General features: G+C 57.9%; 1 protein-coding gene across 2 annotated transcripts in view; it reads left to right on the forward strand.

Moving 5' to 3' along the window:
- The first annotated feature begins 5422 nt into the window (after nucleotides 1–5422).
- ZBTB7A (zinc finger and BTB domain containing 7A) overlaps nucleotides 5423–12625 on the forward strand; it is a 15707-nt gene continuing 8504 nt past the window's right edge. The window contains exon 1 of one of the 2 annotated variants that reach the window (XM_006868936.1): nucleotides 5423–5473. The gene's annotated coding sequence lies outside the window, so the exon portion shown is untranslated. Of the gene's footprint in view, nucleotides 5474–6627; nucleotides 6681–12625 lie in introns of those variants that run through there. The other variant, XM_006868937.1, reaches the window with a different exon arrangement.

A 12625-nucleotide genomic window follows, 5' to 3' on the forward strand; every position in this document is an offset into this window, starting at 1 on the left:
CCCCCCCAATGAGATGGATTGGCACAGTGGCAGCAGAATGGGCTCAGGCGTAGCAACGACTGTGAGGTTGGCACAGGACTGGGCACGGACAGTTTTTTTGTTCGATTGTGCATAGAGTCTCTGTAATTCGGTACCAACTCGATTGCACGTAACAGCAGCAAGAGCATACACATGGAGTGCATTGGCTCTGTAGGATAAACACTGAGCTACTAACCACAGGTCGGCGGTTCAAGTTCACCAGCCACTACACAGGAGAGCGATGTGGCTTTTTGCTCCCATAATGATTTACAACCTTGGAAACCCTAAACAGGATTACTATGAGTAGGAACTGACTCATGAACATTGAACAAGTACACACATGTATATGTTTATACATATATGTGTTGTAGTTGTTATGTGCCCTCGAGTTGATTCCAATTCATAGCGACCCTATATAGAGTTTCCGAGGAGTGGCTGATGGGTTTGAACCACTAACCTTTTGGTTAGCAGTTGGGTGCTTATCCTACAGTGCCAAACCAGGACATATACACTCGTATATGGATGTCTGTATTATATCTATATCTATACACGTAAGTTTTATAGGCTGCAAAATGCTTCTGAATCAGGATATTTTACATATACTTGTATGGTTCTAATTGTGTTAGGATGTAATTCACATACCATACAAGTCAGCCTTTTAAAGACTAGAATGCAGTGGTTTTCTGTGCATTCCGAGTTGTGTAACCATTACCACTATCTAATTTCAGAGCATTTTCATCACCCGAAAGGAAACCCCGAGCCCATCAGCAGCCTCTGCCCCCTTCCTAGCCCCTGGAACCAAGAATCTACTTTCTATCTTCTCGACATTTCCTATCAATGGAATCAGACACCACATGGTCTTTGGTGTCTGGCTCCTTTCATGCAACATCATGTTTTCAAGGCCCATCCAACCATGTTACAGCAGTACTTCATCTCATTCTTTCAAAAATGTTATACAACTGTACAGGAAGCAGAACATTGACCATTTCCACCATGTTTGTGTGTTCCATTCAGTAACATTTGTGTTGATCACATTGCTCAAGACTTCATCTTTTTTTTTTTTTAGTAGTCAAATAATACTCCTCTGTATGTATATAGTGAATTTTGTTTATCCTTTCACCAGTTGATGGGCATTTGGGTTGTTTCCACTTTGGGACTATTGTGAATAATGCTGCTGTAAACATTTTGTTTATATATATTTGTGTGGTGGAAGATTGGTTGCACTTCTCTTATCTAGAAGTTTCTAGATGATTCTCTCTAAAGGATTCTGAGTACCAGACAGGGTAAATAACCTTCCCAACCAAGATCACCCAGTAACTTAATCTTTTAAACTTTATGAAGTTTTTGAAGAGTTGACTTGAATGGATAAGCAAAACGTGGTCTATACAAACAGTGGATTATTGTTTTTAGGTGCAGTCGAGGTGGCTCTGACTCATAGCATATAACAGAACACTGTCTGGTCCTGCGCCATTCTTACGATTGTTACGCTTGAAGCCCATTTTGGCTGCCACTGTGCCAATCCATCTCCTTGGGGTGGAATATTACTCAACCATAAAAGAGAATGAAATTTTGATACTTGCTATGACCTGGGGTGGGGGCGGGACTTGAAAGTGATATGCTGACTGTTACCAAACGCAAAACCACAAATACTGCGTCTGAAATAAGCAAACCTACAGAAACCAAAGATTATTAGTGGTTCCCAGGGATGGGATGAGGGAAAGATTCAGCTGGAAAGAAAAATGAAGTCTTGATAAATGCTAGACAGGGATGGACCTAGAAAATCTCAGGCTGAGCAGATTAAGTCCATCACAAAAAGGCAAATACGGGCTGATCTGATGTCTAGGAAATAAATAAATATCTAGAAACCAAGGATTATTCAAGGTGACTAGGGGTGGGAGGGAGGAGGGAAAAGGAGTTTTTATTTGGGGGGCACTGAGTTTCGGTTCAAGGTGGTAGAATAATCTGGAAAAGTCAGATGCAAACGTTGGCACAATAAGTCTAATGTCGCCATGTCACTGAAGTGGATATATGGAAATTGGTGACGTTTTTGCTTGGTATATTTTCTCTTCTTTAACTTTTTGTTGTGAATTCACAACAGTTTTACAGAACAGATCATCAATCTGACATTCAACAAATTAAAGGCTTTGTGTCATTACAATAATTGCAAGCCCCTCCACGTACCATCAGTTAGCAACATTTACCTCTATTCGCTTCATTTCCCCTCCCCCACCCCCTGTTGTGTGTATTTTCACTGCAATTAAAAACAACAACAACAACAAAGTTATCTACTTGACTGCATTTTTTTTTTTTTTTTTTTGATGGGGAGGGAGCAGGCACTGAGGGATGGGGAGATAGAGCAAAGAGTTGCCCTCCCCCCATTTTCCTACAGGGGCAAGATGGCTGTGTAAAGGGGCTCTGTCCTTTACTTTTATCCACTCCAGTCCTTCTAGCAGAACCCAGAGCCAGTTGTCCTTGCTCACTGTCCCTCTTTGGGCCTTGGTTTCCTCAAGAGATGAATCCTAACTCTTGCTTCCCAGGACGTGATGGGGTGATATCAGACTGTTATATCCCTAGGGGTGCACCCCTGGCTGGCATAGATGGCAAACACATTCTGCTGGTAACCAAAAGGTCAGCGATTGAAGCCCACCCAGAAGCACCTTGGAGGGATGGCCTGGTGATTTATTCTGAAAGTATTGACTTTCAGTGCACTCAACACTCCCGGGGTTATTTCCACTCCAAGGCAACTGGTTAACTGGTTACAATGCAATACATCATCACCATCAGCATAACAATGGGACTAGATGGTGTTGTAGTGTCCTTTCCAGCTGATTCCTAAACGAAACCATCCCATAGGGTTTTCTTGGCTGTCATTTTTAGGGAAGACAGACTGCCAAGTCTTTCTCATGGGTGGGTTTGAACCACCAAGCTTTCGATATTATTACCATCACCATCACAATGGTATTCTTTGTTGTTGTTATGTTGTTATGTGCTGTGGAGTCAGTTCCGACTCATAATAACTCTCCAAGGAACGTCTGGTGAACTTGAACCTCAGACCGTACGGTTCAAACTGACCTTGCATTCCAGCACATTAACCCGCAGCATCACAGCAAGGACTCTGGATTCCTTGTTAGAAGGACCCTAAACAGGACCCCCAGTGAGATGGATTAGCAAAGTGGCAGCATCAATGGGCTCAAGTGTGGCAACCATTGTGAGGTTGGCCCGGGATTGGGCAGTGTTTTGTTCTGTTGTGCATGGGGTCACTGTGGCTATGAATCGGTACCGACTCGATGGCACCTAATACCAAACAGGACCCCACTTGCTGAGTGCTCAGTTAAACAACAGTGAAAGTAAGCACCCGCGGGGGGAACAAACTGAGGCACACACAGCCTGTCAGACTGCAATGGCCCTCAATCAGGGATCAGCTATGGAGAAACGCTACTCTACGTCTTTTCATGCAGGATCTCAGGCTGAGTGGGAAGGGAAACTGAGTCACTGGCATCACTGTAATTGGAAGCCCTTGGAGGGGAGACCATGTAGGGTTGAGGCCCAGGGTGTTACAGCTAGTAAACCAGCACAAAGATAGTGCTTCCCGTTTGATTCTTGTGCTGGAGTCTGGTGGACCCTTGGTTGGTGGACCGTGGTTTCATAAGATCCCAGGCGGAGTCGTTCGAGCAAAGTCCACTGCCACCCTGAGCCAGCAGCCCCCTCACTCCAACCCTTTCCCACGTACTGGAGCTAGTTTTGGACTTCAAGGCTTGGGGCCTGTCCCTTCCCCTCTTGGGGCCTCTGGGGGCTCCCCTGGAAGCCAAATTATGATGACAAAAGCCAACATAACTCGTTTCGGACTTGAAAGGCGCTTTTAATATGTTTCGAAGGCAGGTAATAAAAGGGGGAGGGGGAAAGTCTTTGATGTCGGAGAATGACAGGCTGGGTAAATCTTACCCATTGCAGGGCAGTTGGGTTGTGTTTGTTTTTTTTTTCCTGGAAGGTAAAAGAGGAATAATAATAATTGTAATATAATAACAATAGTGACAATGGGATCAGATGTCAGGATGGAGGCAAACAGGACCCCGGATAGAGCCTGCCACCCCTAAGCGCTCCGTAAGTGGCAGTTACAGCGACTGCCAGATCTCTCCTTCCGAGAATGGGAGGAAAGGGAAACTGAGGCTCAGAGCCTACAGGCAACTGAGGACACCAGGTGACCCTCCCCAGCGCCTATTGAGTGCAGCGGTCAGCCGGCCGGTCCCGGCTGTTCTCATCACTTGTCCCCTCCTCCCCCTTCCCCGTCCCCCGCCGGACCTCTCCCACGACCGGGGAGGAAGTGGGAGAAAAAGCCAGGCAAAAAAAGTTGGGCCGAGCCAACGCCTCCCCACTCCCCACCTCCGCCCCTTCCAAGTCACACAGATCCTGGCGGGAGCGGCCCGCAGAACCCAGGCGTCCGGGGTCGGGTCCCCAGACCCGCCCAGCAGCCCTCAGTTGGGTAGGGGCACTTGACCAAGCCGGGAAAACAACCGCCCTCTCCGCCCCTCGCCAACCCCTGCCCCCCGCTACACCCCTGGCGCAGCGGGTGGAGGCGACTCATTTATATAATCGCAGGAGGGCAGGTTGGCCGAGCCACCGAGGGCGCCCGGGCGCGCCCGAGCCGTCGTTCAACAGCTCGCCCCGGCTCCCTCGCGCGGCTGGGGAAACTGAGGCCCGTCGCGCCCACACCCCGAGTTCCAGAGATCCTGCCCGCGGAGACCCACGCCCGCGCGCGTCCTCGCTGTGCGCACAGCCCTCCCCGCCCCCGCTGCCACCGTGCCACGCCCCGGGCGTCGGGGGCACAGCCCGCGCTCCCCCCCGCACCCCGCCCGCCACAGAGGCTAGGGGCCTGTTTATCTGGAGGCCCCCACCCCCCTCCGCCCCGGGGGGCCCGCTCACCCCCGTGCCCCGGGCAGCTCTGGGGCCAGATAAGCTGGCTACCTGGCACCGCGCCGCGGCACGGGGCGGAGAGGTCGGGGGGGGGGTGCGCTAGGGGCGGGCCGGACCCCCCCTTGAACTTGACAAAACCTACTAACCACCCGGGCTCCCCGGCGCAGCGGGCGAAGCCCCACGGGAGGGCAGAGACGTGGCAAGAGGGGACCTGCTGAGCCTGTTCCAGGCTCCAAGCCGGCCGGGGGGGGGGGGCGGGCTGGGCGCGGTGGGGGGGGCCGGCGGCTGCGGCACCTTTAAGACAAGGGAGGACCCCTCTTGCCCTCGGAGAAACCAGGAAGGGAGTCGCGAGCATCATACGGGGCTTTGGCTGTACTGTACAGTTACTGTAGGGGCAGTGACGCCGCCGCCGCCGCCGGAGAGAGCGAGGCGCAGCGCGAGGGGAAGCCGAGCGAGTGAACGCCCGGACCCCGGAGGCCAGCGGCCCGGAGCCCAGTCCCCACCCCGGGCCCCGGCCCCGCGCGCCCCGGCCCGGCCCCGCGAGGTAAGTGGGCGCTCGGCGCGGCCCCAGGGACCTGGTGCAGCAGGGAACGGGCCAGGGGCACTGCGCCCACCCTGCCCTCTGCGGAGGGGAGATCCAGGGACCGTCCCCAAGTTTCCGAGGAGGGGGTGGCTGCCCGGAGGCTGGAGGCGCCCCGGATTCCGGGCTCGGAGAGGGGGCGCCGCCCGGGAGGGGGCGATCGGGACGAAGTGCATGGGCTCGTGCGCCAGACCCCCCCCCCCCCCGGGTGCATGGTTTTCGGGGCGCGCGGGGAGCGGGGGAGGGGAAGCGTCGCTGCATTGAGTGTGGGGGGAGCCGGCGTGAGGAGAGAGGGGGGCGCGTCGCGTGCTAAGTTTGCAGCTGGGTGCGGGGGGCGCTCGCGCCCCTCGGGGGCCTATTTGGTGCTGCGTGCATACGTTGGAGTTGGCCGGGATTGAGCTCCATGGGGGGATGGGGGGGAGGGGGCTGAAAAAACAGGGAGGGGGGCTTTGCAAAGGAGGGGGAAGGGGTGGGGTGTCCGGGTGGGCGGGCGGGGCCGCGAAGGCTTCTGGGCGTCGTAGTACCCCATCGTCTGCGGCTGGCAGGTGACCGGCGGCTCAGACTACAAGTCCCAGGTTGCCCTGCGCCGGCGGCGGTCCGCGGCCCGCGGGCAGGGGCGGTGCGGAGGAGGGGCGGTGAGCGGCGGGCCAGCCGTCCTATGGGCGCGCGCTACTGGCGCAGCGCGGGGGCGGGCCCGGCCGGCGCGGAGGCAGGGCCTGGAGCCCGGCTCCCCTCGCCGGGGGCCGGTGGCGGTCCCCGGCTTCCGGCTGCGCGGCCCGCGGGCCGGCCCCCTCCCCGCCCCGGGGCCCCTCCCCACCTGGTTGTGTAACCGTACCCAACCCCCCTCCCCTTGGCCCCCAGCCTCGGGGGGCCTCCCCACCCGATGATCCCCGGGGAAGGCGGCGGCCCCAGCGGCCGCGCGGCGCAGGCGAGCCCGGGGATGCGCGGCCTGGTGCAGGCCGGACTCGGGCGTGGGGGAGGCGGGCGGACCCAGATCCGGGGTAATTTGCATCGCCCTCCCCCCAGTCCGGGTGGGGATTGGCCGCCGGCGGCGGGGGGTGGCGCGGGGCCAGGCTCACTGCCGCCTCCCGGCCCCTCGGAGGGAGCCAGCACAGCCGCCGCCACCGCCGCCGCCGGGGCTGGGCCCCCTCGCCACTGCCCCGGGAAGGAGGTAGGAGCCCCCCGCGCGGTAGCGCAGCAGGGGCCGTGCGCTGCGGCCAGCGTGGGGGAGGGGGCCACTTCCTGCCCCCGCCCGGCCTGAGTCAGCCCTGGGTGGGGGGACCGACCGGCCCCTTGCCTGCCCGCGCAGCCGACGGGTCCAGGCCCCCGGGCTGGGGTAAAGAGCACCCTCCTCCCACGCCCGCGCCCCCAAAGCGCGTGACTCCGGCTTCTCGGCCTGGACCCCCCCTTCCCCTTGACGCCACCACCACGTGCGAACCCGGAGCTCGGGCCGAACAGGGGGAGAGCTGGTAGGATCCGGCGCCCGCCCTTCCTCCCTGTTCTGGGGTTTAGCTCTCCACCCCCCCCCCCCCCCCCCCGAGCCCCTGGACTGGGAGTAAGCAGGGGGCTGAGCCTCGCGGGTAGTCGGCGGTGCACCCCCGGGTTCAGGCCTTTACGGGGCCCAGTAGGTACTGTCTGCGCCGGTTGGCAAGCTGGGGAGCCCGGTGGACCGCAGAGGGAGGGTACTGGCCAACCAGGCCCAGGCACACAGTCGGCGCCCACTAAGTGCGTGGGGAATGCAGCCCGGAGATGTTGGCGCGGCAGAGGGAGGCAGGCCACCCCTCTCCCTGCCCCACCCCCAGCCAGCCGGCGGAAGTGAGAGAGAGGGGTGCCGTCGCCCCTGTCCGGGCGGTGCCCACCTGGCTCACTCACTGCCCCCTCCCTGCCAGCTGTCTCCGGGAGCCGGACTCCCTGCCTGTCCAGGATTCCGTGTCATCCCCCCCTCCCCAGTAAACCCCAGTGTGCGGATCGGATCCCACATTGCAGGGGGCTTCCAACCGCCTGCCGATCACTTCCTATTGGCAGAAGGTACGCGGAGAAGTCTTGAGAAGTCTAGGCCCCAAAATCCTTTTGGCGACTTGGGTGGGGGTCAGGCCCAGGCTCCCCAGGGCCCCAGGCAGGGGAATTTTTCCCCCAGGGGGGCTCCCGGAGCAGGCTGGGCTCGGGGCTCTGTTTACCGCCAGCCAGCCATCACTGTGGCGACAGAGCCTGGGGGTGGGGGGGAAGCAGGAGTGAGTCCTGGGCTGTGCATGGCTAATGAAGGAAAGAGGAGCCAACCGGGACGCTGAAATTTTAATTCGTGGCTCACTTTGAGGGGGGGAGTATTTATTATTCAGCAACAATGCAGAGTGCCACTGGGCCCTTTTCTCTGTTGGGGAAAACTGAGGCTCTGAGGAGGCCAAACTCAACCTGGGTCCAGCAGGGCAGATTCCTGGGGTATGAACAAACCCTAGATGGTGGATTTTTTTTGGAGGCGGGGCGGGGGTCTTTTTTACACCTATTCCTTGGGTGCAGATCCCACATTGCAGGGGGCTTCTCAACCCACACTGTGCACAGCAGGTGGCACGGTCCCCATTGCTAAATGGGAAACCAAGGCCCAGAGGGAAAGCAGACTGTGATCCTGGCAACCTGGGGTTTTAGACTGGGGGTTTTGGAAGAGCCTGGAGCAGGTGTCCGCGTGGGTGGGGGACACTGAGGCCTGAAGGGAGGCAGAGACCTGACCAAGGTCACCTAGCTGGAGCTGGACTGAGCCCCTGTGGTCCTGCCTCCTGGCCCAGGATCTGGCCAAAGTCCTCACTGAGACTTGGACTGGGGGCACCTGCCCACCTATCATTGATCCAGCTGGAGATGGGTGATCTAAACTCTGGCTAAGGCACTTGCCAACTGAGTCAACCCTCTCTGGAGCTCAGAGAGGGCAAGCAAGATGCCCAAGGTCACACAGCGTGAGCCCCATGATCCTGCCACCCAGCCTCATTGAGGACACGTTTATGGGTGCCCTTCCTTAGCCACCAGCCCGCACCTTGGCCCTCAGAGGCGGGCTGGGCTCTGGATTTATGACCCCATTGTTTCAGAGCCGGTCATGGTACCAAAACTGGTAATCCAAGAGGTTGTGGCAGGATTCGAATGCCGGCCTAGCTGCCCTGTGACCTTGGACCAGCCCTGTGGCCAATGGGGGGGTCACTGAAATTTTAATTCATGGGTCACTTTTGGGGATTACTTTCTTTTCGCATGCACATACCTCTCTGTAAGACCATGAGTTTGATTGTGTTTTAGTGTGATCTCTCCAGGTGGGCTCTGTCTTGCTCTGCCGGAGGCACTTGGCTCAGGAGGGATTGGGTGTGGGGTCACCAGACTCAGGACCCCCTCCCACCTATCACCTGGTGCCCCAGGCACAGATCAGATCATAAACCACCCTGTTACGGCCCAGGGCAGCGGGGACCAGAGAAACAGGCTCGGGTGGGGGTAAGCATGGTCTGATCCCAGCCTGGCCTGGCTCTTGCCTGGCTCTCGGCTCCACCTAAAGTCCACGTCCTGTCCACCAACCTCAATTTCTCCACCAGTACAATGGGGAGATTACTGTCGGCTCAGAAGTGTCCATCATTGGGATGGTGACTCCCTGGGAATGTTTGTTAAGTGACCCTGAGTTCACTGAAATCAGCTGGACTCTGGGTTTGTCCCAGGCTCCAGGCTTCTTAAATGAGTTTGGGCAAACTCTTGCCCTGAGGAAGGCAGCTGCCTTCTCAGGGGCATGAGAGGAACGGCTGTAGGGGATTGGCGGCTGTAGGGGATTGGTTTAGTTAGGGAGGTCAGAGCCCAGTGGCTCTGCTGTATGCCTCCAGGCAAATTGCCACCCCTCTCAGAGCCTCAGTTTCCAATCTGTAAAATGGGATGCTGACTCCAGATCCCGCTTTCCAGTGCTGTAAGGACTGATGGGCTTAATACCTGCTGTGATGGTCCCGGCCCCCGCCTGAAGCCCAAGCTCTGAGTTGTCACCACCAAGGCACAGAAGGTGCTGGCTGGTGGAAAGGCCGGCACCTAGGAGAAATATGGCCAGAAAGCCAGCCCTTCCATCTGTCCCCTCAGCAGGCTGAGGCCGGCCACTCAGTGGAAGCGTCCCCACCCACGCCTTTCTGGTTTGACTGGAAAACAAGGCCTGGTCCCACCTCCCATCTAACCGGCTACTGTGGGCACAAACCTTTAACTGGGGGCTTCCCAGGCTGTTGTCTTTACCTGCTCAGGCTGGGTGTGTGTGTATACGCTCGTATACACACAGGTGACAAGCCAGTCACAGGAGAGGAGCTGGAAGCACTCCTGGGCATCTTGGATAAGCAGGTGCAGCCTGAACTGAGGGTGGCATGGATAGTGACAGAATTCTGCAGAACTGCCTTTGCATACCCCCAATGATGGGAAGCTCATTCTTTTTCCATTATGGATGGCCCCCCGGCTTCCTCCAAGCCAGGCCTGGTCTTGGGGCTGAATCCTGAGCGTGGGAATAGGGTGGGCCCCAGCCCCACCCTTCAACTGGGAATCAGATGAGATCTCCAGGGCCTCCTCATTCCCCCCACCCACTCACACTTCCCGCTGGGCCTGCAGCCTTCCTGCCTCTGGCCCTTTAAGGCCTGGGCAGGAAGCCCCTCCCCATTTAGGGCAATAAATGGACAGGGAAAATGGCCGAGGGCCTGTTTGTCTGGCCCTGAGGCCCAAGCGGGCAGGGGGCGGGCAGGCAGCTGGCAGGCACTCCTGTTGGTTGGGCAGTGCCCCCCGCCCCCCTCCCCTGATCTGGACACAGCATTCTTTCCCATTATAGCAGGGACCGGGCCAGGCGGGGATTGGCACCAGGTCAGGGCGGGGTAACCTGTCTGCACCAATCTTGCGACACAGACCGAGGGCTGGGAGGGGGTGGGGGACAGCAGGCCAGGGCCTGGCAGCCACACCTGGGCACCCAGCTCCCTGTGTGTGACCTGGGACCCATCACCCACCCTCTCTGGGCCCGACAAGACAATTTCCTTCTAGATGGCGGCTCCCCCTCAGCTTCCTCCCGGGACCGCTCCGCCCACTTCCTGGACACATAGTAGGTGGAGAAGGGAGCTGAGTTTGGGAATAACAGTTCCAAAAGGAAGTTGGAGGGCCACACATAGTAGGTTCTCAGGCAAGGTTTGCTGAACCAGTGGGCATAGGACTCTGACCCCAGAGTGGTCCCCCTGAAGGAAACTGAGTCATCCTGCTTGGCAGTGGGGGTTAGGGGCAGGATTTGAACCCAGGCTGCCTACACGGCAAACATTTAGACTTCAAAGTATACCCGTTTTCTCTCTGGTGAAGGGGGGCTGGGGGCCCCTAACCCCTCATTAAGCTGTGCCCCTGGGCAGTCTTTCAGGAAGGTACTGGTCCAATTACCTCCCCCTCCTCCCCTTCTTCCCAGGGAATGTAGGTGGGAGGAAACTGGGCCTCTACAGTTTGGGTGACCTTGGGGAGCCCCATTCTTCCTGTCCCAGCTGCTTCCCTGGTCCCTTCTCCCTCGCACCCACCTACAGGCCTTTGTCCCTGCCTTTTCCCACGTCAAGAGCACCCTTTCCAGCTTCCTTCTGGACACCTGCTGTGCCAGGCCCCTCCCTGCCTCCAGCCTTCCCCTGTGTACCCACGCTTGAGGAGGGCAAGGAGCTCAGGCCCAGACATCTGGTGAGCTACATGACCTTGGCCAGACCCCCTCAGTTTCCCTTAAACAGAAAGCCCAGAGCTGTGGGAAGGAAGGTAAATGGAACTTGCTCAAGCAGCTCCTCACCCCAGGGAAGGGCCCAGGTGAGTTTCAGAAAGTTCTGGAACACAGAGGAGGACCCTGAAGAATTCAACTTAGGCCTGGGTCCTGTTACCGTGGAAAGTGGCAATAGCATGTTGACCCTAGGTTAGATCTGAGGTGGAACCGGCAGGCCTTAGAGACACTGGGTGTGCCCCAGCTGCCAGGTGGGTGGAGCCGGGTGTGGGCCCTCTATAGGGTGTTTCGTTAGTTTTTGGTCCACCCGGTTCTGCTGCACCCCTACTGTGCGCTTCCATGGGGACGGCTGGGCGTGGGGGCCAGGAGAAGGGCTCCCTGCCTCCAGTCCAGGAGGGGCCTGCTGGGGCCTGCCCCTCTCAGGCGGCCGAGTCAGCACCAAGCACCCCGGAAATCCCACAGAGGCGTGAGCTGGGGAGGGGCCGTGGTGAAAGATGAGGTGCTGGGGGGGGATTCAGACTGCTTTCTGAACGTTGTTATGAACAAAACTCTTGAGCACCTATTGAGGGCTAAGGTACTAAGTGCTAGCAGGGTTCTTAGGGTGAAGGGAATAGTGCTTTGTGTACTGTAGGTGCTTTGAGACCTTACGGAGACCCCTTCATTTCCCATTCTCAGGGGTGGGGCTTTGAGACTGGGGGGGGGGTGGCACGTGCCCATGTTCCTGGGGAGAGCATGGAGGTTAGATATTTTCACAGCCAGCTTGGTGGGACTGGGCGTATGGACAGGAGATGGGACCACCCCACCAGCCTCTGGGGGTTGACCTTGCTGTGTGCATTTGGCCAGGATAATAGGCCTCTCTGGGCCTCAGTTTGCTCATCTGTAAAACGGGACTCTTGAACTGTCGCGGGGAGGGTTTTTTCAGAGCATATCTGGGACTACAGAGGACCCAGCTGGCCGGCCCCTGCAGACCCAGACTTCCAGCTGGGTGACTTTTGGCAGGAGGTCCCATGCCCCAGGGTCTGAAAATGACTGTGCTCTATGTGGGACCAGGGAAGGGAGGTAGGTAAACAGGGGCTTATCTGGAACATCCCAGGTCCAAAGCTAGAGGCTCAGGAGATGCTCCCCAGTACGCTAGGGCCCAGCGAGGACCCTGGTTCACCTGCAGCTGCCCAGCAGGGCCAGGGTGAGAGGTCCCCTCCGTTCCTGTGAGGCTGTCTGATCCAATGCCCCATCTGTCCGAAGGCCCACCCCTGCGGCCCTGGGCCAGATGGCAGATGGTAGCAGGGGATGGCAGCAGCAAAGGGGGCTCGTCCCTCATCCTGCCTGCTCTCTGCTGCCACATCTGAGCCTCTCCCCGCTCTCTGAAGGGGGAGCTGAGCAGCTGGGCCCTGGCGGGAACGAGGGCAGGC

Source organism: Chrysochloris asiatica, unplaced genomic scaffold (assembly GCF_000296735.1).
Source record: "Chrysochloris asiatica unplaced genomic scaffold, ChrAsi1.0 scaffold00125, whole genome shotgun sequence".
NCBI classification, from domain to species: Eukaryota; Metazoa; Chordata; class Mammalia; order Afrosoricida; family Chrysochloridae; genus Chrysochloris; species Chrysochloris asiatica.